The sequence below is a fragment of the Fukomys damarensis genome, unplaced genomic scaffold, assembly GCF_012274545.1.
Source record: "Fukomys damarensis isolate Sample0158 unplaced genomic scaffold, DMR_v1.0_HiC HiC_scaffold_13, whole genome shotgun sequence".
Classification (NCBI taxonomy): domain Eukaryota; kingdom Metazoa; phylum Chordata; class Mammalia; order Rodentia; family Bathyergidae; genus Fukomys; species Fukomys damarensis.
The window spans coordinates 16212918-16236709 of NW_022900925.1; the positions used below are offsets into that span (position 1 = coordinate 16212918).

General features: G+C 46.9%; 1 protein-coding gene across 1 annotated transcript in view; it reads right to left on the bottom strand.

The window, feature by feature from the left end:
- Positions 1 to 23792, bottom strand: part of Abr (ABR activator of RhoGEF and GTPase) — a 150936-nt gene that overhangs the window by 98784 nt on the left and 28360 nt on the right. The gene's annotated exons all lie outside the window — the stretch shown is intronic.

Genomic DNA, 23792 nt, shown 5'->3' on the forward strand with positions numbered 1-23792 from the left:
CTGCACAGAGGCCCGGGCCTGGGAAGGGGCTGGGAGCGCCAGCAGGCACCGGGCTTCACTCAGTCAGAGGCTGCTGGGAGTCGCAGCAACGGCTCCTCTATCGCCACCCGCTTAATAGCATGTCAGCCTCGTATTTCAAGCTGCTGTTTCCCTTGCCTCCTGCCTAATTCCACGTCTAAAAATTAACAGTGGGAGCAGGAGGCAGGACGCTTCCAACTGTCCTTCTCTGAGTCACCATCTTGCTTTTTATAGGGAATAAAGAGGCGGGGGCGGGCCAAGCGATGTCACTTCCTCGGCCCCTCCCCCTTGGGTACCACTTGTACACTGAGCCTAATCTCTCTGTGGTGGGGCAGTGCGGGTTTGGGGGTGGGGGTTGAGAAAATGTCCCCGGGGGCCCTCACCACTCTGAACGGGGCCCCATGTGCAGGACAGAACCCAAGGCAGGCAGACGTGGGCGAGAGGGTTGTACCCAGGCCCGGCAGGGACACAGTGAACAGCTGACTCCTCAAAAGCAGGCACTTATGTCTATAATTCCAATGTAGGCTTCCTTCAGAGCAGGAGGGAAGGGAAGGCAACAGGAAGACAAGCTGCATTAACCCCCTTGGTGCTGCCAGCACCACTGGGGCTCTGGCGCCCACGCAGAGATATCCCTCCTGGGCCAGTTGGCTGGGCCCATTGGGGACAGGGCTTTGCACTGAAAGGGATACAGGGGTGGCCACAAAGTTCCCTGCATCACATCCCACCTGAAGGTCTGTCCTGCACAGTGTAAGGGACCCTCCCAAACTGCCCCCTACCTCTACCTCTTAGCCAGCCCAGAACTGCCACCCCTGGAATGGAAAGAGCTTGGCAGTGCGTGGCAATCCTGCTTCTAGCAAGCTGATGTTGCATCTTCTTGTGCCTGGACAGGATGGTAACACCTCTCTAATCCATCACTGAGCAGGGACCAAGAGCACAGCCTCAGGAGAAAAACATGAGCTGGTGCTGTAGTAGATGCAGGAGGGACACAAAGATCACCATACCAGTGCCCCTGCGCTCCAAGGTAGCCTCGGGGGATGTGGTGGTCTCTTCTGCACACTGGACTGCCTGATAGCCACATCCATGTTTTAGATAGTCCTGAGCATCTTCCAGATGGAAGGCGCAGGCCCAGTATCTTGGGGTTGAGCCCAGGGTCAAGGCAAAGGCTGGCTGGGCCTTTCCCTTTATCTGGTCAGACACCACTTCCTCCTTGGGGTTCCAGTTCAGCACCCCCACAGTACATGGCCTTCTGGTATCCATATTCATTTTGCCTCTTAGTCCCTGAGCCCTTGGGGCAGGGACTGGGCATCCCACCCATCGCCATGGGCCAACACCCATGGCTGACATGTGGCAGGTGCTCGGTAAATGTGTGCAGCACGAATGAATGAGCAGAGGAACGTTTCATTCCTCTCAGGCCTGAGGTCGGAGCCAGGCCCTAGCCAGGACTGGCCAAGTTATCCCTGAGGGCCCTGGCTCCTCCTCCTCCTCCGTCACAACAATGGACAGCCAGCAGCCTGAGAATAGTGTCAACGGGTCACCAGGGCACCCGGCCACAGCCACACTCAGTCCAATCCAATCTGGCCCTTTGGCAGCCAAGAGTTCCCCCAGGCTTTCTGCACCTGCTTCTGCTACCTTCCACTCCCAGACTCTGAGCTGACAGCCCATTAAGCTGTAGGGAATGTGGGCTATTTTTTCCCCCAAGAAAGGCATGCACAGGAGGAACCTTGAGCTCAAGCGACACCACAGCCACGGAGATTCATGCATTCCACATATCTGGGAAACAGCGCCTATTGCCCTGAAGGACATGTGTTTCTGCAGCCAGCAGAAGGTGAGTTGACCGTGGTATCTCATAGAGGCAGGAGAAAGGAGGACTGCAGCATTTTCTCTGCAGAGTCTGGCAGTGCAAAAGGCCTGGCTGCCTGGGGAGACCGGCTCACTTGAACAGGCACAGGAGGGACCCAAGATACCATACTATCTCCACCTCTCCTCCATGAGGCTTCAGCGCCTTATGAATGCTGGCATGAGAGCAGGAGGAAGTGAGCCATGATGGACCGTGCCCTGGCCAACCGTTGAGAATCGAGTAGCCCACACCAACTCTCCTACATGCTGAACAAGATGCAGGGTCATAGAAACAGAGCCCTCGCCATCCAGGTGTGCCCAAGAGCAGGGCTTGTACCAGGGGCAACAGAGATGCTGGCCTGGCTCCCTGCACCACACAGCCTGGTACCCATACAGGCTGGGAAGGGCTTAGCTGCCCATCACTACTTGAGGGAAGATGACCATGGGCCCTGCCATGTCTTGCTCTTCTAGCCCCATCTCTGTGCGGAGCTTCTTACTCTCCCCAATTCACAGACAAGGTCACACTGGTCTCAGAGACACCTGCCAGTCTGTCTGCCTATCTCCAACAAGGGTCATCCTTGTCCCTCTGAATCTCATGGCAGAGAAATCCTCCTCCCCAGCCTCCCGACAGAAGCTGACCAGAGAGGGGACCTAGGGAGCCCCAGGATAAGGTCCCAACCCAAGGGGTTCAGGGCAGGGGGCAAGGTGGGTAATGCGCTCACAGAGCTCTCTACAAGTATTCCTAGACAATTCCTCTTTCACCCCCAGCCGCCACAGGATCCCGAGGGCCCAGGAAGTACCTACCAGGAAAAGGGCTGTAGACAAGATGGAGAAGGCAAGCATCCAAGAAGGCCCTGGAGAAGAGGGAAATCTGCCACGTACCAGCTTTGGTCTGGGAAGGCCACAGGTAGGAATGCTGACTAGAGTCTGGCTTGGCCACCAGGTCTTAAAGAAAGAAGGCAGATGAACCTCCTGGGAGCCAACTCCATTTTCTCTCTTGGTAACAGAAACCTCACTTTATGTGGAGCATCAGTGTGCCCAGTGGCTAGTTGAAAAGCTAATTAACCTAGTGATGTGGGTCATGTGATTAAGCCCTCATCTATGAGGTGTCAAGTGAGTATGTGTAGGGCTATGAGGAAAGCTACTACAAGAGATAAACTCCCCTCTGTCCTCGCTATTCTTTCTGTTGCCAGGTGGGAAAGTTGGTGGGATGGCTGGAGCTCAAGCAGCTATAATGAACCATGACATGACCCTGAAGATAGAAGCCAGCACTGAAGGTAGCTGAGCAGACGGTTAGGAGCCTGAGTCACTGATGGCACAAAATGGAGCCTCCATACCACCCCAGGATGGTCTGTCTCTGGACTTGTACTACATGAGAATGGAAAATAAAAAATGCTGATGCTATTTAAACCACTGCTACTTACTTCTGCCACTGCTACCACCACTATCTTCACTGTTTTTCTCAATCTCCTTATTTGAAATCTTTCTCTTCCCACCCCTTAAAAATTGGTTTCCCTGCCAGGCGGCACAGTGGCAACATGGAACACTGGCATACACCTGTAATCCCAACTACCAAGGAGGCTGAGGCAGGAGGATCACAAGTCTGAGCCCAGAGCGGGCAACTTAGTGAGACCCTGCCTCAAAAAACTTTTCAAAAGTGGGGGAGGGACTTGAGGATGTAGCTCAGTGCAAAGACCCTGGGTTCAACCCCAGTATTGCTAAATCAATCAATCAATCAATTAGAAATTTTAAAATTGGTGTTCTTCATAGCTTTTCTTTTTTCTTTTTTTTGGTACCAGGGATCAAACTTGCGACCTTGCACTTGTGAGGCAGGCGGCAGAACCACTGAGCTAAATCCCTGGACCCCTCATAACTTCCTAAAACAGACTACCTCTCAGCAACGAGATAAATGACTCTCACAGACATTATACCAAATGAAAGAAGCCAGATACAGAAGACAAATCCTGTTTGCTTCCACTTACATGAAGACCTAGAGCAGACAAAGCTAATCTATGGCTGTGGGGGAGGGAGGCTCCAAACAGTGGCTGCCTCTAGGGGTGGGGTGGGGACAGGAGTTGACTCTAGCTGGCACAGGGGAACTTTCTGAGCCTATAGAATCATTCATTCTACATCTTGACAATGATTTGGAGAACACAGGTGGATACATCCAGCACAATTTATCAAGTGGTACACTTGGGATTTGTGCAGTTGACTAAATATTGAACTCTAGTTAATAATATGCACGCTGAAGTGTCGAAGCATAATGATGTTGGCAACTTACTCTAAAATATATAAAGATAAGATGGAATAGGGATGGGTAGGTGGATGGATGCGAGATGAAGCAAGTGTAGAAAAATGGTAATTACAGACTCGTGGTAGCAGGTAAATGGAAGTTCACTGTACAATTCTTTCAACTCTTCCCCGTGTTTGATATTTTTCATGATAGAATGACGGTGGGGGAGTAGCGTTCTCCAGCCTCCCTTTACTTCCTCTCCCAAACTGTATTTATACTCCAGAGAGACATCTGGCCTGCAGATCCATCTCTTATTATTTCCTGGACCTCTCTATCCTCAGGAACCTCAGTCACAAACTTTTCCTGAAGTTAATACACAGGATCACTCCAATACGCAACCTACAAGTCTTTCAAGGTTCTTCCTTCTTCCTGCCTCTCGTCTCTTATACCCTGAAATATCCCTTCTCCCCCTCTTCCTTCTTTCCCTCACCAACTCTTACAGTTCCAACATTCTCCCCACAACAGCCAGGCTGCAAACCTGATCAGGTCTCTCCTCTGTTTCCCATTCACTTCAATGGTACGGCCTAACCTCCTCAGCCCAAGGCCCTTTGTGATTGCTACCTGCCTCTACTTTACAGGAAAAAGGGTCATTGCAGTACATGTAATCAAGTTAAGGATCTTAAGATGAGACCACCCTAGACTGCGCAGATCTTAAAATCATAATGTGTCCTCACGAGAAAGAGATGGGGAAGAAACAGATGGGGAGGTGACAAAGGCAGAGCCTGGAGTGAATCGGCCACAGACCAAGGACACCTGTAGCCATCAGATGCTGAAAGCAGCAAGCAAGACCTCTCCCCAACCAGCTTGGGAAGAAGGGCACCACCTAGCTTTCCTTAGAACTGCCAGCCTGCAGAATGTGAGAAGACAAATTTCTGTTGTTTAAGCCACCGATTTTGTGGTAGTCTGTGATGGCAGCCCTCGAAAATGAACTCCCAAACACACACACAGTGCTCTCCACCGAACCTCTGCACTTGCTGCTGCGGCACATAGAACACTCTCTCGCCACCCCTGTCGTGAGGATTTAAATCTAGCTCAGAGGCACCCTCTCCTATGAACTTTCCTGTGTTCCTCACAGGGTGATAACTAGACAAAGCACTTTTATAAAACAATGGAAAAGAACTGCTTATCTCAACGTTCTAAATGAGCAAAGGACATGCGCCAAAAACTAAAAAGAGAGGCCAGGGATTTAGCTTAGTAGTTCTGCCGTCTGCCTCGCAAGCAAAAGGACCCAAGTTCGATCCCTGGTATAAAAACAATAATAAAAACAACAACAACAACAAAACTAAAAAGGAGAACTACAAGTGTTCACAGAACATACACAGTTTTCCAAATGTTAATCTGACTTGTAATTGAAGAAAATGCAACTACTTCTTTGTTGTAATTTTCCTATCAAATCAGCAAAGATTTAAAAATAATATTAAGTACCCAGGATCAATGGTAAGATTCTTGGCCCTGGGTTCCATCTTTAGTATTGCAAACAAAATTAAATTAAATTAAATTGGAAAATAATACTATCCAGAGCTGTCATGGGGCAGGCTCTCTCAGAAGCTCTTATAGGGTATATAAAATCAACAGAGCTTTTCTAGAGTTAATTGGCCAACTGATATCAATGTTTTAGTTGGTACAGCTTAATGTAAGCCAGTGTCATAAAATATTAATTATAAATGTACATAAAATAAAATTACAAGGTTATTAATCACAGAGCTGCTTGATTATAAAATATTTAAGGCAACCTCAATAATTAATAGGGAATAGGTTGAATAAACTATGATATGTCTAATGATGGAATAATATACAGCTATTTAAAATTATATGAATGATGTATATCATCTTGTTAAATGAAAAAGGTTAGTAACAGTAATATACAGTATTATGTTTGGAAAAAAAGGAAAAGGTCTGTATGTAGACAGAAGAAAACATGATGGCCACAACACCAAACAATATAAAAACATTCAGGTTCTGAGAGTTTAGAAGAAGAAAAAAAAATTTTTTAGTGCTGGGGATCAAATTCAGGACCTTGCACTTGCAAGGCAAGTGTGGTATCATTGAGCTAAATCCCCCCAGCCCTAGAAGAACTTTAATAGTCTCTACTCTCTAGGACACTAGCAGACATTGCTTATCTTCTGCCCAATATCCACATACCCTTCTTTCTTCTTCCCTGTTTATATTACCTTGGTTTTCTGCTTCTTTTATAACCAGGAATGGCCATTTAGCAACCTTCTGGCCAATCAGACCTAAGTAAAGTATGCCAAGGCCTCTGGCAAGGCATTTTACTGTGGTGATTACAAGAGGATTTCTTGCCTTGAACTCAAATGTGATGACTGGAGCTACAGTGGCCATAATGCTGCCACGAGGAAAAAGACAAGAAAAAAGACATATTTCCCTGATGCTGATGAGCTACTGAGCTGCACTAGAAAGAGCCCACCTCATTTCTTGCTAAGCAGGAAATATAAGACCCTATATCCTGGGGTTTCTGCTACTTAAAATGAACACATTTCTAAGTGATAACTTTGTAGTCCAATCACCAACAAAACTTCAGAGGCACAGTGAGGCAGAGAACAGGGAGCAGGTAACAGTGGGGTGGGGAGATGGCCAGAAGCAACGCAGGGAGATGGCAGACCAGTGCAGCTAAGAGCAAGGACCCTGAGGCCAGATGGCACACATTCCAGCTCATATTCTACCCACTTCCCAACCTCCCTGTGCCCCCAGAAGAGTGCCTGGCACAAAGCAGCCACTTAGCAATAGATAACAGTGAAACAAATGAACGTGAACAGGTGGAAGACAAAGGCATGGGGTCCACAGGGCCACTGGGGTTCCAGCTGGATAATTCATGCAAAGCCCTCGGCACATAGTAAGCACCCAATAAATCTTAGCCGCTATTATTAATATTACTGACTCCTGAAAGATGTGTGGGTGCTTGGCAGGCGGGTGAGGGATGGGAGCAGAGTTCTAAGCAACAGGAGGAGGCTTGGCAATGGCACAAAGTATGAAACAGCAGGGCTCCTTAAGCGGACTATAAATAGCCAGGCATGGCTGGAACACGGAGTGAGCAGAAGGGTGAGGTGACAGCGCTAGAGGTAGGCACAGGCCACCTCGCCGAGGGCCTCGGGAGTAGAGCTGAGAGCAGGCAGGACTCAGAGGAGTCTGCTGACCCAGCCCATGACCTCAAGTCCTGCAAGCCATAGCACTACTTAAAAATGTTGACTCTAGGGCTGGAGATTTAGTGCAGAGGCATAGTGCCTGCCTGGCAAGCATGAGGTCCTGAGTTCGATTCCTGATACCAAAAAACAAAGCAAAACAAAAAATTCTGACTGTAGATAATTCTCAGTGCACAGTCCTCTGCAGGCAGAACCTGAGACCTACAGACCTCCTTGGAGTTACTCAGACAAGGAACTCCATATGAATATAAGGTTGCCTATTCCAAGATCATGATGGAGCCTGTGTCCTAGGGGTGACAGGACAGATGCCAAGAGGAACAGCCATGGGGACTGGTGACATGGACCTTTCAGGCAAGACCGAGAAATTGTGGGTGGGGGGTACGTTCAAACTCAAATGACAGCTTTCACATCTGCCATCCAGGGCGCTGCTTGGAGCAGAGGGGAAGAAGCAGTGCCCAATGGCATGGGGGTCTGGCTGTTTACAACATCCCCCGAGACTGTCCCACACCCATGACCGGCCAGTGGACACGACAAGAAAAACATGCTGGGACCCCCCCCAACCCCCAGACAGATGCTGGGGCATCTTCCTGGGCCCTCCAAGAACCATCAGATGCAGAACACAGTTAACTTTCTGCTGCGGGCTGTTCCTGCTGTCCCAGAAGGGATGATACAGAGGCTGATTGCAGAGGAGAACTTTATTTTCTGCCTGGGAACTAATGAAAGTGTGAAGGGGAGAGACACCAAGGGAAGCCAAGGCCTGACCATCATTCCCACCAAAGCAGCACTGAAAGTCTTCAGAGAGCTGTCCATGCCCTCGAGGATCTCCCATGCTCTACACACAGGAACTGTCACCTGTACAGCAAGAATGAACAGGTCAGGGGAAAAAAATGGACAGGTAAATCTCACAAACATGATAAGGAACAAAAGAAGCCCAGCACAAAAAAAGACACATCATAGGATTTCAACTTGTAAGAAGTTCAAGAACAGGCCAGGGTGGGCTGGGGATTTAGCTCAGGGGTTTTGCTGCCGCTATGCAAGCACATGGCCTCGAGTTTGATCCCCGGTACCCCCAAAACAAAACAAAAAAGAACAGGCCAGGGTTAGAGTGTGGCTCTGTAGCAGAGCATTCTCCTAGCATGCATGAGGCCTTGGGTTTGAAACCTCCCCGCCACATCACCACCACCACCACTACCACTACCCACACCCCAATCCCCTTACACACACACACTAGGCAAAATGAATGGATGGCAGGAGAAGTTCACAGCTGGAGATGGACTGTGGAGAGGAAGTATATTGACTAAGGGGTAACAGCAATGTTCCATGTCTTGATTTGGGTTACACAAAGAGATACACATTCATTTCGTTGTATGTTTAAGATTGGTACATTTAAAAAACGTTTTTAAGAAACAAATAAGTTGCTGGGCGTGGTGGCGCATGCCTGTCATCCCAGCACTCGGGAGGCTGAGGCAGGAGAATCGCTGTGAGTTCGAGACCAGCCTGGGCTACATGGTGAGTTCCAGGTCAGTCTCAACTACATAGGGAGACCCTGTCTCAAAAAACAAACAAACAAAAAAGAAACAAATAAGTTGTACTATTATGATTTTAATTTACAATTGAGGAAATGAAGGTGTAGGGAGTTAAGCTACTTGTCCAACGTTTAATGGCTAAGTAGAAAAACAAAAGAAACATGAATAGTCTGATGCTAAGACCTGTGCTGTTAACCATTCTCATATGTAGAAGCCATATAAATAGAAAGAACAGGAAGACTGCTCTCAAGGGATGCAAGAGTAGAAGAAACAACCTATGTTGAAGGGTGTAGAGGAGGAAGAGGCCTGCTGGCCGAAAGGTCCAAGTATACAGAACCAGGCACAAGAGCACTAGTTCTCCTCAGGGCACTGGTGAGTACAGACTGATAGGGTTGAAGCTCAGGTCCAAAGGGTCACAAAAGTCAAAATAACAAGGTAGCTTCAGAGAAATTAAGCTAGGCAAGGTACATTTGATAATTTATAGTGGAGAAGATAGTCCTCATACAGGTCGTCAAGGGTGACAGTGGTGGAATGAAAAGGAAAAGACTGGAGGTGGGAGAATTTATGAAAAGCACAGCCAGGAAAGGGGTCCTCTGAGCCTGGATGATCAAAGGTCCTATGGACAGAAAGGATGACCAGATTGCCAGACATGCATCATCTCTAGAGCTGTGGATCTGGAAGCCTGGTGACCCTGAATGAGGGAACCAAGCAGCAAAACTCAACTTCTACTCCTTGGGGTACCACCTGGGCCAGATTATGTTTTTGGGGATGATAGGAGCAGGGTTGGTTTATCTGATATAAAAGTTGCCATAAAATTTACAATAATGTCATTATCTCAAACTGTACTTGAAAAGAACAGCTGTATAATCTGGACTGGCTGTTACAGAGGGAAGACCAGGCTGAAACAAAAATGCACCATGTCTCTGAGAATGAGCCCTCATGCCAGGGATTTAGCTCAGTGGTGCTGCTGCCACCTGCCTCGCAAGAGCAAGGTCCCTAGTTCAATCCCCAGTACCAAAAAAAAAAAAAAAAAAAAAAAAAAAAAAAAAAAAAAAAAAAATAAAGAAAGAAAGAAAGAAAGAAAGAAAGAAAGAAAGAAAGAAAGAAAGAAAGAAAGAAAAGAAAAAGAAAAAAGAATGAGCCCAAACCTCTCACCCAGTTCTCATGGGAGTGACAAAGTCAGAACCCAATGAAACAACAGGCAAGCACCATTCACCTAACACCCAAAGGCGAGGTGTCACCCTCTGGAGTCTTTTAGGTCAAAACATGGTAGATTCCCGGTCCTCCTTTCGCTCCCAACAGCCTTCAAGATGGAAGACCACTCTTTCTTCCAGAATCACTGTGTCACCTGACTTCCTGGACACCATGCTGCTGGAATTTCCTTTCCTCGGCAACGCCACATCACAGCTCTTGCACTGGGTCCTCTTGTCTCCTCAGCCCTTTTCACTGGGCCATACCTTGGAGCCTGGACCTCTTGCCTCTCTTCTCTCACCCTGTCAGTGTCTCATACAGTCTCCTGGCTTCCTTCTACATATTTACAACTGATACATTTTTTTTTCCAGCTCACATCTCTCTCCTGAAGTCCAGACTGGTTTGAGAATTCAGAGGACACTGGGGACTTTGGGACAGTACTCCAAGACCCTAGGAGCAACCAAAGGCCAATTCATTGTCGTGGGAGAGTACATATGGCCCATGAGAAAAGGGATGTATTACTCTTCTAAGAGGTCCAGGGTTCCTAAGAAAGGTCCAGAGAGGGTTGGTGGACAAGTCAACCCCAGAGCAGAGCCAGAGCGGGAGATGCTTCTCCCAGGGAAATGGACCAGAGGGCAGCTTCCTTCCTGTACAAGGGCTACTGCCTGCTTGCAACAAGAGGATGTTTGGATCCTTCCTCATTCTGAATGACACAGTGATTTCCCAATCACAAAGCTGACACCAAGACAGAGGTCCATAAAGTCACATACCCAGGGCTAAGCCCAGGTCAAGTCACCTGCCCACCCTCCCCACATGGTGCTGCTCTAAATGGAACCTTCAGTGGCTTATGGTTGCCCACTCTGTTGTACAAATACAGGGTTCACCCTGAGTCTGAGTGAGACCTGGCTTCCTGCAGCCTCTAAGGGTGCAGCCACCTGGCTATCCAGATTTCTACTCAATTCCTACTATGTGTTCTGAGGCTGGCAGTTTCTGCAGTGACTCTCAGGTCCTTCACATCCAAACCCAATTTCATAGTCTCCTCTACCCTCGGCTGTTTGCTCCTCCTTGGCTTCCCCTTAACCTTATGCAAACCAAGTCCCCAAGGAGCTCAAGTGTCCCAGCTCTCTCACCAGCACCAGAGCTGACCTGCCCCAGAGCCAAGAGGTCTGGGTTGGATGCCAGCTCTGGATTCTCAACTGGTTGGTTTTGGGCCTCTGTGAGTCACAGCCTCTCTGAGCTTCAGTGTTTCATCTTTAAGATGAAGATAACAATACCATGTCACAGGGTGCTTGTGAGAATGACATTAACATAAAGTAGGTTAAAAGGATCTGGCACAGTTGTTTTTGAAAATGTAGGATGAAGCTGAGTTGAAGCCAAAAAGGCATAGGAAAGAGTGGGGCTGGCACCTTTGGGGACCAGATGACCCCAGCTGACCCAGATGATACCTCTGGGAGTCCTTAGTCATGGCCCACCATCAAAATGAGGTGTCCTGGGGAGCAGCATCTTTCTTCTAGGAGAAGCCACCTAAGTCCTGCTATGACGGATGAAAGAGGGCAGAGGGGACCACAGCAGCACGATGGGCAAGGGCATAGGATTTGGAGTCAGACTCAGGCCCTCTCCCCAGTTTTCCCATGTGAGAAGTCAACCTTAGCCATTCTGAGCCTCGGTTTGCTTATTTGTAAAGTGAGTCTAGCAAACAATGCCTATACCTCTTGAGGTTTTTGTTGGGTGAATGAGAAAATATAATGCAAAGCACGTGGCCTAGAGCAAGCATTCAATCAACAGTAGGTGTTATCACTATAACCTTGGTCTCTCCTGAGAACTAAGTACCTCAAGGATCTCCCCATACTTAGAAAACAAAACCAGGGCTTTGGCAATTTACAGCTGTGTTAAGGCTCCAGAAAACCTTCTTCCATCAGCAGACCAGTTGTTAATCAGTCAACCTCCATTAAATAGGCTCAGAATGAAACAAGGCACCAAGGGCCAACAGAGTTTATGTCTTGAGTTTTAAGATACCTTCACAGCATGCTGGAATCTCCTAGGGCTATGGAGATCCTGATGTGTGGCTCCCACCCTTGAGACTGAATTAGTATGAGATGGCCTAAGCATCAGGGCTGGCAAAGCTCCTTGAGCAATTCTACTATCTAGGAAGGCTGAGACCTACCAGTTTAAGACAAGAACCTTGAAAGCCCAGTGGAATGAAGACTATCGAACAATCCTATCAAGCAATCAGACATCATGCAATCAATTCACTAACTACAGGGAAGGCCACTTGTAAGATGTGAGGCTTGAACCAAGTCTTGAGGGTCTGTGGGGTTTGCCTAGGAAGAGAGAAGAAAAAAGCAAATAAAAATATGCTTTGATCATACATTATGAGCAGGCAGGCAGGGCAGCCAGTGGCTCATTCACTTGGGTTCCATCTATAGCAGCTGCTTACACCACAAGGTGGCCCTCACCTTCATCCTGAGGCCTTCAGCTGTCTGGAGCCAGGCAGCAACCCAACACAGGGCCAGCCGGACACCGTAGCAAAGGAACTGTTCATTCCTGGACGTACAGCAGAAATCACTACAGTTCTCAGTTCTGGCTTCACCCTCTCTGCTGGGAACAGTCACAACCTCTCACCCATTAATCCTGCAGGGGTGCAGCAAGGCTTCTCTGGTTGTCATGGAGATATGATCTACTCATCTACCTCCAGGATCCCTTGGGGAGGGAAAGGAGGCAGAGACTAGTCACCTAGAGAAGCCCAGGACTCCAAAGCCCAAAATAAAGGAGCCTCAGGACTTAGACATGAGCAGAAGAGGAAGAAGCAGAAAGAAAGGGGATGGAGTGTGCCACAAGGCACTGGGCAGAGAAGGGAGAGGCTTCACCAGTCTCTGAGAGATGTACAGAAATGCTGGCTCTTATCTACACCTGGTATTACAGTGTACACAGCAAGCCCACAGCTGGGATCTTCTTTTATCCTTACAACCAGGAGAAGTCATTAGAGGAGCTATTACTCTCCCCAATATACATGAAGGGAAACTGAGTCTCAAAATGGCTCTGAGTCTCATCCAAGGCCACCAGGCTAATAACAAATGAATCCCAACTAAATCCTGCTCTTTTAACCAAATCAATTTCCCTTTTGTACTTTGACACAATTCCTCACCTGAAAAAGTCCCTAATTACTCTGAAGGAAAGGCAGCTGCATGCCCACTTGAACATGCCAGACTGATGCTGCAGAATGGCCAGATGATCTTCTATTATGGGTAGCAAACTGTATGTGTAAATAGGCCATAGTCATTCAACCATTGTCGCCTAAGGTATTATGTACTGGATGCAGTAACAGCAATGGACCCCCAGCAGTACATGACACCTGTAGTTCCATTACCAGTAGTCTGTTGCCAGTCAGTAGGATTCTATGAGACCAGGGCCAGGCAAGGAGTCAGACAGATCTGGTCCCAGCTCCACATGACTTCTGATAGGGTAACTCCTTGTCTGTAAAATGGGGACAGCACAGCTGCCCTGCCCATCTCACTGGGCTGCTCTGAAGAGCAATGGGACTCCAAATAAAAAGAGCATTTCACAAACAATAAAGCACGTGATCAATCAGACAACAAAAGCGCCACACAAAGTCTTTTATCCATTGGGCCCTGGTATACTCCGGTTTCCGCACTAGGTGGCAGGAGTCTGGAAGGCAAGAATGGCTCCCAGGACAGTGTTCTCACCCAGCGCAAGCTCAATAACTAACTGCTGGCTGGCTGACAGGATCCCCTAAAACTCCCCCTAACCTCTTCCAGTAATGGACAATTCAATTATTTAGGGTCTGGGGGCCAGACGGTCACTCTGACAAATCCTACAGGAGTTCTAACCCCTACTGAAGTTCAACAGCTTTAACCTGCTTTCCTGCCTCCCCACTGAACCTTCTCAAGAATTGATAACAAGTAATGAACCTGGACTGATTTGATTTAAGGCTCTGCTTTTCTTTCTCTTTTCCCTTGTGGGAAATGCCGCTCAGCCCCAGAGCCACAGAAGAGGGAGCAGCCAGGAGGTGATGACTAGGGAGAATCAAGGGGACATTACGATCACAACCTTCAAATGCAGCGCACTTATCACCCCCCTGAGGAGGCTCTTCAGAGCCCCTCTTCCATATATGGTTTCAAGACTCCTTAGGGTATTCATGAAAAATTAAATGACTCTTAATCTAGCACTGAGGAGCAGAAAGGGACAGTTCAGAAAACAGATAAGTAATATAAAGTCCAGAAGGGTCAGTAAGAGTCTTGAAGTGGCCCTGCAGGTTGGCGATAGCCAGGACCAGAACCAACATGGACCCTGCCATCTACCCACAGGCTCCCTTCAACCCCAGAGCCAAATGCTCCAGGCCCCCACCTTTCTGCAGAAGTCCACCAGGGCCTTCGCAACCTGCATGCACTCACACCCTCACACCTGCACCCACAGACAAGCCTTGATCTACTGACACCGGGAAGCCACTCTGTGGCATTCAGCTCAAGCTGCTGGCTCTCTACCCAGACCCCCACCTACCCAAGAGCTTACAAATAGTTATACTATTAGGGCTGGGGCTGGGGCTCACTGGTAAAATGCTTGTCTACCGTGCGGGAGACACTGAGTTTAATCCTCAGCACTAGGGAGGAAGAATTTCTACTATTGGACAGAGCTATGAAAGAATCCCTCAAGGAATTACTGTTCCATAAAATGTCATTCCTGTTTTTCAATGTAAAACTGTCTTTTCCATGAAGCATATTCAAGTATCTTGGTATAGAAACATGCATTATTGCTTAGCAATCTACTTGTTGACTCAGCTTCTTCAGAGGTCAAGGAAAGATTTTTACCCACTTTGGTCTTTGTAAATGAGGATGTTTCCCTTCACAATGTATAAATTCACCCTTATTTCACATTTTATTCAGTCTGTAACTGACCCCTTAATTGTACATAGAGCACTGAATAAGAGTTAATCAAAGTAAATGCATTTCTGCTGTTCCTATGATATAAATTGTGATTATTATTTAAGAAGTCAAATCCTGACATTAAAGTGCTTTAATAGAGCTCTTTACTAATTGCAAATATGACACTATAGTTATTTCTAGGAACACAAATGGAGTATGACAAATTTTATATGCATTTTTCAGATTCTCTAAGCTTCTAAGCTTTATAATCAGAAGATGATGAAATAAATTAATGGAATCTATATTTACATATCTTATCTCTCAACATTTAGTCCATATTACCCTATGAGTGAATCTTCAATTGTCATCTGAAATCATTGTGGTCTGTTTCAGTATTTTAAACTGTTATTTCATCTAATCCATTGATTAATTAATGTGTTATTTTTCCATGAATGATTATATTGTGGTTAATATGTTAGTATGGACATCTTTTCGGGTAGCTTTTTGTTTATTGGATGGCTGGGGTTGGGGGTTATTTTTAGTGCTTTGCACAAAAAACCTTTATAATTATGAAATTGCTTTTTCTTTTGTCTTATAATTTTTGAAGCAAGATTTCATTTTTTTGTTTGTGAGTAGTACCATTATGCCCATTTTGAGTGTCTTAACTTGTACTACATCACATTTTATATCCTCATTTAATTCTGAATAAACTATTCACTTGAAAATAAAAAGAATCCCTCAAAATTCACTTCCTTCAGCTGGCTGGGCTCAGTAGCCCACGTCTATAATCCTAGCTACTCAAGAGGCTGAGGCAAGTTTGAACCCAGCTTGGACAGCTTAGCAAGACTCTGCCTCAAAATAAAGTAAAACAAAAGGGCTGGGAGTGCACCTCAGTGGGAGAATATCCCTGGGTTCAATCCCCATTACTGGAAAAATAAACAAATTCACCTTTTCCTCCCTCAGCTCCAGAGTGCTGGTAATTTTGCCTGTTCCAAAATGAGAGGAAAGAACTCACCCAAGTTAATCAGCTGACTCCTTGGATGCCAACATCACCTTTCTCCAGGGTGGTGCAAAGCCAGGTAAGGGCCGAGCTGGGGAAAGATGAAGCCCAGCCAGCTCGTGTCTGCTTTTTGCCCATATCCTCATGTGCTTGTGTGGATACATAGACACCCACTGTGCATAGACACACCCACCTCCTATGGCCCCGCCATCTTTGATGCATTTCCATAGGTCCACCACTTATCAGCAAGCACAACCACCACTTACAGGTGTGTGGCCCTGGGTTTGTGAGGATTCCATGAGAATATGCTCATAAAAAGCTCATCCCAGTACCTGGCACATGATGAAGATAATAATGATTTTGCCATTCCTACAAGTCAGTGACACACAAATCCACCCGCCACCATCTCCTTAGCCGGAGTAGGATTCTCAAGGGCCTTCTTCCCTTACACAAATGATTTGCCTCTGTGTGGTCTACACAACCAGCACTCAGTTCTACCCCATCCTCCTCCCCTTACAGATGCATCAAGGACTATACTTTCCAGCTGCTCTGCAGTTAGGCAGGGCCATTTAATATCAGTTCTGGCCAACAAAAGGTAAGTGAACGTGACATGTCATTTCCTGATCAAGGCAGAGAAAAGCCATGCACGATTTGTTTTCTCTCCTCTTGCTACAGTGACTTTAGAGGCCACAGGTTGCAGATGATGCAGCCTGTATCAGCCTGGATCCCTGAATGACCATACAGGGCAGAGGTCCTTCTTTCCTGCAATGAGTCAGTAAGCAGAAACAGCCTTATTTGTGTTAAGTCCTGAGGATGTCAGGATTCATTTGGTCCCACAGCAAAACTGGCCTGCCCTAATACCGTACCACCAGCTCCTGCTCATCCCTTTCTCCTAACACTGCCCCTGCCAGCTTCATAGTAAGCCATAGCCAACCTCCTGTTTGAAAAAGAACCAGTAACCCAGCACCCTCTTCTGGAGACAGAGGGGAAGGAAATCCAGAATTTTCTCCAGCAAGTAGTTTCATACGAAGAGTTCAAAAAGCTTAGTGTTTGGTAAAAGCTAGCACCAAAGGGACAAGCCCTTCCTGCCAACCTGGTGACCTCCCCCTACTCTCCCCAGGCCAAGTCAATGGGCCCATCCCAGAATAAGCTCCATGGAGTTGGACATGGTGGTGCACACCTGTAATCTCAGCACTCAGAAGTCTGAAGCAGGAGAATCACCTCCATGAGTTCAAGGCTGGCCTGGGTTACATGGTGAGTTCAATCCAGCCTGAACTACATAGCAAAGCCTTGTCTCAAAAATAAATAATTACATTTTTAAAAAAGAATAACTCCATGGATGGTTCTACCATGACGATGTGAGCAGCAAGCCCAAAAGTAGATGGAAATACCTATGTTCATAGCAGGATTGCTTAATGATTTAGCAAGATCTTGTCTCAAAATTTTAAAAATATAAAAAGGGTTTGGGGTATGGCTCAGTGTGAAGGCCCTGGGTTCAATCTCCAGTATTTCTCCCTCACCCTCAAAAAGGAAGGCAGTTCTGCCACATGCTACAACACGATGAACCCTGAAGACATTACACTAAGTGAAATAAGCTGGTCCCAAAAAAGACAAATATTGTATGATTCTACTGTGGCCAAATTCATTGAGATAGAAAGTAAAATGGTGATTGCCAGGGACAAAGGGTAAGGGAGAATGAGGAGTTGTTTAATTGGTGCAGTTTCAGTTTTGCAAGATGAGAAGAGTTCTAGAGATGAGTGGTAATGGCTGCACAACTGTATGAATATACTTAAGGTCATTGAATTAGAAATGATTGTGATAGCCAGGCATGGTGGTACACACCTGTAATCCCAGCAGGATTGCCATGAGTTTGAGGCCAGCCTTGGCTGCATAGTGAGTTCAAGGCCAGGATGAACTACATAGGGAGACCCTATCTCACAAACTTAAACATTTTTTAAATGATTGTAACAGTAAATGTTAAGTTATATGTATTTTTACTTCAATTTTTAAAAATAGAGTAAAATACATTTTTTAAAAAGTAGACAGGGAAGGAGGGATCATCAGAGATAGAAACCCTTGCATGGGGATTAGCAGGAGACAAGAGGGCTAAACCAAGCTCATAGCCCATGGCTTTCAAAGAGGGCTTTGGAGTGAATTTCTGAGTTACAAAGGCAGGATCCACCTCCAGAGCTCATTTCTGCTTTGTTGCCAACTTCTCAACACAAGAAGAGCCTGGATCATTTCTAGGTAGGAGCAGCCGCCAGGCTTTTGTTGGCTCCCATACGCCTGCATCAGGCACTACCCGGGTACTCACTCCAGTCCTTATACCCAAGTGATGCCAGTGGGCACTGTCCCAGGAAGAATGCAGAATGGCCCAGAGATCACAGCAAAAAAGGAAACTTCCCCTATGCCACCACTTTCTCTGGATCTACCCTACCTCTCTACGACCTCCTACGCTCCCAAGTCTCCCACTCAGATCTGTAAAGTTCCATCTTCTCACCTGGCAATAAGCAATGTCAGCCTTACCTCTCATAGGAAGGCAGCTCAGGGCCAGTCAAGCGCCCTCAACTTAGCCCTCATAACAAGGTTGATTAGAGACCACAGACCAGAGAAGATAGGTACCAGGTGCCCAATGCGGCAGCAATGGGGCAAGCTCTCTGCTCCAAGGAGAGTTCCTGGAAACATCCCTTCTATTCCTGGACATGTGAGCACAAGGTCTGAGAAACCAGGATCTGAATGAATGGTATTGAAAGCCATATCTCACAGGCAGGATCTATGCACAGACAAATGGTTATGCCCCAGTATTCCAGGAAAAATGAGTGTAAGGCTCCAAACTGAGGGCAAGAAAAGGGTTACAGGACCAAGATTCTACCTCTAGGAGGAGATAGTACTGTATAGCATTTCCACTGCACTGGCTCAGGAGCCAGGCTAGGTGTATGACCTTGGACAATTTATTTAACCTCTCTATGCCTTAGTGTCCTCGCTTTCAAGATAATAGTAGCACTGAGAATCTCAGGCAAAGTTCAGGTAAAGCTCCAAGAACAGTGCCTGGCATGTAATAAAGTTAGTGGTTGTTATTACTGCCACTGACTTTTAATATTATTGTTGTTGGGGCCGGGGATTTAGCTCAGCGGTTCGGTGAGTGCAAGGAACCCAGTTCAATCCCTGGTACCAAAATAAAAAATATATATATTATTGTTGTTGTTGCTATTTCTCATCACAGTCCCAGTCCTGGGCGAGACACCAAGCAGAAGTCCAGCTCGTTGGTGCCTTCCCAGGAGTTGGAGGAACTGCACACTGTGAGAGCAGCACATAGGTTGCCCAGCACCACAAGAAGCACAAGAGGATGCCCCCATGGGTGGTAGCTGCCCTCCTCACTGTCTGCTCCTGTAGGGCTGTGGTCCACTCTCAGTCTTGGCTCTGAGCTCTTCCGGGAAGCCCTGGGTCCTTTGGCAGGGTTGGGCAAGCAACCCAGGTACAAGGTCTGCAGCAATACCTACCATTCTTTCTTGATTTGTGGTTTGTAAGACTTTCTCATTTGAGTTTATTTTACAACAATTTTTAGTTTTCTTTTGTACTTTATTGCTTTGCTCTTTTTCAGGCTAAATATAGTTGTCTATGTTTTATTTAAATACTTGGAGAGCCGGGTGTGGTGGCGCATGCCTGTAATCCCAGCATTCGGGAGGCTGAGGCAGGAGGATCGCTGTGAGTTCGAGACCAGCCTGGGCTACACAGTGAGTTCCAGGTCAGTGTCAGCTACATAGTGAAGTGAGACCCTGTCTCAAAAAAACAAACAAACAAAAAATAAATAAATAAATACTTGGAGAAAAAACGTTTCTTAAACTTCTAAAAAAAATGTACTATTCTCTAAGGCAGAGGCAGCAGATTACCCTACTTCCTGGGAACCACACAAGGAGGGAGACAAGAAGGGAGAGGTAGGCAGGTACAGATGCAGGTCTGCAGGGCTTCTGTAGACACACAGAATGCATTCATCAATAGACAGGAGCTCAAGCTGGGCATGGTGGTGCACACCTGTAATCCCAGCACTCGGGAGGCTGAGGCAGGAAGATCGCTGTGAGTTCAAGACCAGCCTGGACTACATAGTGAGTTCCGGGTCAGTCTCAACTACATAGTGAGACCCTGTCTCAAAAAAAAAAAAAAGGCAGGAGCTCAGTCCTGAGCCCTCCCTCCACTACTGATATAATAGTGCATGTGTGCACGCATGCACACACACATACTCCCCAAAGGACGGTGTCATGCAAGTTGACTCACTACCATTTCCTCACAAGATAAGAGTACAAGCAATAGAATATTTTGGTTAAGAATTCATGTTCTGGAAACAAACTCCCTGGCTTGATTCCCAGGCTCCAACTCTTTCTAACTGTGTGACCTTGAGCAAGTCATGTAACTTCTCTGTGCCTCTGTTTTGTCTTCAAAATGGAAAAAACTATTAGCATAAAAACTCAGAATTTCTAAGGGTGGAATGAGAAAATATATCTCAAGTGCACTTAGCAGAGCATTCATTACTATTACCATGTCTCATAAGCTCAGCAAGTCAGGTTTGACTTCTGGGCTGTAGAAGAGGCTAGATTCTCCCCTGATTCTATACATCTTATTTACCCTGAACCATTTTTCTGAACCCATCTCCCCTGAGAACTTATCTGACAATTAGTCCTGATCTCTAGAGGGTCCCAAGCAAAATCACAAGGTTAGTGTATGCCCCAGGTCTGGGCTTTGTCACTGTCCTCCCTGATGTCCCCAATGCTTCCTGAGTTTTCTCTGCCCCCAGGCTGCAACTCACATGCCCCATATTGCTCATGCTTCCTGTTCAGCAATCAGAAACAGTCTCAGCCCACCATTCCCTGCACAGACTGAGTTTTTCCCCAGGGGAGAAACTGCCATGGTTTTTCCACCAGAGGATAGAAGTGTATCCATCCTTTACAGGACTCCTAAGAATTTCTGACTCTGGGGATACCTGGAATCCAAGAAAGCAGAGGACTCAGAGCCCAACGATTGAGGTTTAACTCTTTGAGTAAACAAGTCACTTCAACTTTCTGGGTCCCTGAGCTTGCTCTCCTGCAAAACAGGGGCAGCATTCCCTACTCTCAGGGTAACTACCTACTAAACTAACAGGACAGAAGAAAGGATACAGCAAAAAGATGGGACAGAGTCTACTATAATGCCCGGCACATAGCAGGTGCTCACTGCGCCCAGAATACTGACTTTTATGTCCTTTCCCATGAAGACAAAAAGAGAGAGAAGAGGTCTGAATCAAAGAACTGTGCTGGCTTCGCCAAGCTCTCTGTTATCTTTAGCAAGATGTTGTGCTGCACAGTGGTTAAGAAAAAATTCCTAACACAGGCTGGGCAGGTTTTATTGGCTGGGATTCAGAGCAGCCTTCTGTTCTGGGAAGTGGTCCCCCTTCCAACCCCTTCTCTTTTCCCAGAATCTGGTCTACATGGTCAAATCTCCACCTTACCCGTGTTCTCAGAACTAGGCCAGGGGGCAATGTCTGGCACCAAGTGGGCCTCGTGTGGCCACCTGTGTCCTCGGTCATATACATCCAACCTGGCCAATGTCCATATGGCTTTTGGAACATGCTTACTGAAGCAGCTGACGCATCCTGGAAGGGCTGAGCATACAGGCCCACCAGACCCAATGCCTATCACATGACAGTATCACAAGGTGAGAAAACCACACCCTGTAACTACCTCATCCTTCTTACTGGTTTGAAGCCTGGTGGTCACCATAGCAACAGGCTCCCGCTCCAGCCTGCCAGGCGGGGCTGATGCAATTCTCAGGCAGTGAGCAACTCCAACTCACTCACACAGCTCTGTTCCCACTCGGGGGTGGGCGAGTGGGGAGGACAAATGAAAAGGGAGGAGGTGGGCACGCAGCCTACAAAAACTCTGCTTTCCCCTCAATTTGGCCCAAGGACTAGATCTAAGGGATGAAGGCCATGAAATGAGCAGTGGGTTCTCCTCCCACGTCCCTAATGAATATAGTGTCACTGCAATGGCTGCCACTTCTGGGAGAAACATCTCTGAGGCCAGAGGCGTTCTGGGGGAGGGGAGACAGTCTGTACCATAGGCCTCTCTACTACCATGTGGCCCCCTCCCTGCCGTCTGAGTTAGCTCCTCAATATCTGAGCTGAGCTCTTTCTTCCCTCAGCCCGCAGGGGACCCAGCTCCTCAGAATTCAACAGGTGCAGTCTACGGCCATATCACCCTGAATGTACCCAATCTTGTTTGACCTTGGAAGCTAGGCAGGGTCAGGCCTGGTTAGTACTTAGATAGGAGAATTCAACAGGTGCAGCTTTACCACTTTCTGCTCACTTAGGTCCTCTACCTCCATTGTGTTAAAAGTACCCATAAATCCCGGAACTCTCCTATACGCTAACATGTCCCCATGATACTCCTAGCCTTTCTGTTCCGCTCCAAAGGGGTTTCTAACTGCCCTAAGTTGTATTTACTCTTCACAGAGAATATATCAGCCAAAAACCAACTACATTATTAAAACATCCATGCCCCAACTTCATGGAATAGGTGCTCAGAAAGTTAGGAGGTGAACTCACCCAATCCCCCCACCCATCCACAGCACATACACCAAGGAAACAGGGAAGGAAGCCATGTTGGCAAAGCTAGCAATGCTAGAGTCCTCTAGCCTCTGGGCGCCTACCCATGGATGCAGGACTCTCCCTCCCGCAGCTGCTGTCCCGGAGAAGATGCCTCTAGTGCCTGGAATGTTTCCCTCTGGCAACCCCACACCCTTCTGCACCCTGAAAGCCTCCTCCAGTCCTATGCTCCCTCCCTCCCTCCTACCTTCCCAGATCAAGGGCATCCACCCAATCAGGGGCTGGGCCTCTGCACAAACAGGCCCTGCTATGAGACCTCACACCCTGCCAGAAGCCTGTGCTGGGAGGAGAAGGGAAAGCACACCTCCCAAGGGGCCAGTCACACTGTGCTCTCCCAGTGGTCACCCTGACAGATGCGGGAAGTGATTAACTCCTTGGGCCACTTGGGAGATGACATTCAGCTGTGGGATGTCCCAGTAAGGGGTCCTGTGGGAGGCTCCAGATGGTGAAGAGAAGAATGGCAGAGGTGGTAAACTGCTGGAGCTGAGGTGGCTTCCAGATAAACAGATCAATGGAACAGATTTGAATGAGCCTAGAAATAAACCCATATATGTACGGTCAAGTAATTTTTGACAAGGGCACCAATACCATTCAATAGGTAAAGAATAATTTTTTCAACAAATGATGCTGGGACAATGGGTAAATCTTCTGACCTTGGATTTGGAAAAGGATTTTTATGTTATACCAAAAGCACAGGCAACAACAACAAACATCAATAAATCGCACATCATCAAAATTTAAAACTTGTAGCGAGGCACACTGAAATAGTGTCTAGTCCAGCTATTTGGGAGGTTGAAACAGGAGGATCACTTGAGCCTAAGTGCTCAAGATCAGCCCAGACAACATAGCAAAATCTCATCTGAAACAACCAAACAAAACTTTTGTACTTCTAAAGACACCATCAAAGAAAGTGAAAAGATAACCCACAGAATGGGAGAAAATATTTGCAAACCATTATCTAAAGGGCTTGTATCTTGACTATATAAAGAAATCTTACAACTCAACAATTAAAAAAAAAATGCAGCGGGACCAGAGATTTAGCTTAGTGATGCCACCACCTGCCTTGCAAATGCAGGGTCCCCAGTTCGATCCCCAGTACCAAAAATAAATAAGTAAATGCAATAGATATGCTTATGACACTCCAATTGTTGGCCAGGGATTTAGCTCAGAGGTTCCACCACCTGTCTCACAAGTGCAAGGACCTGAGTTTGATCCCTGGTACAAAAAAAAAAAAAAAAAAACCCATCTAAAGAGGA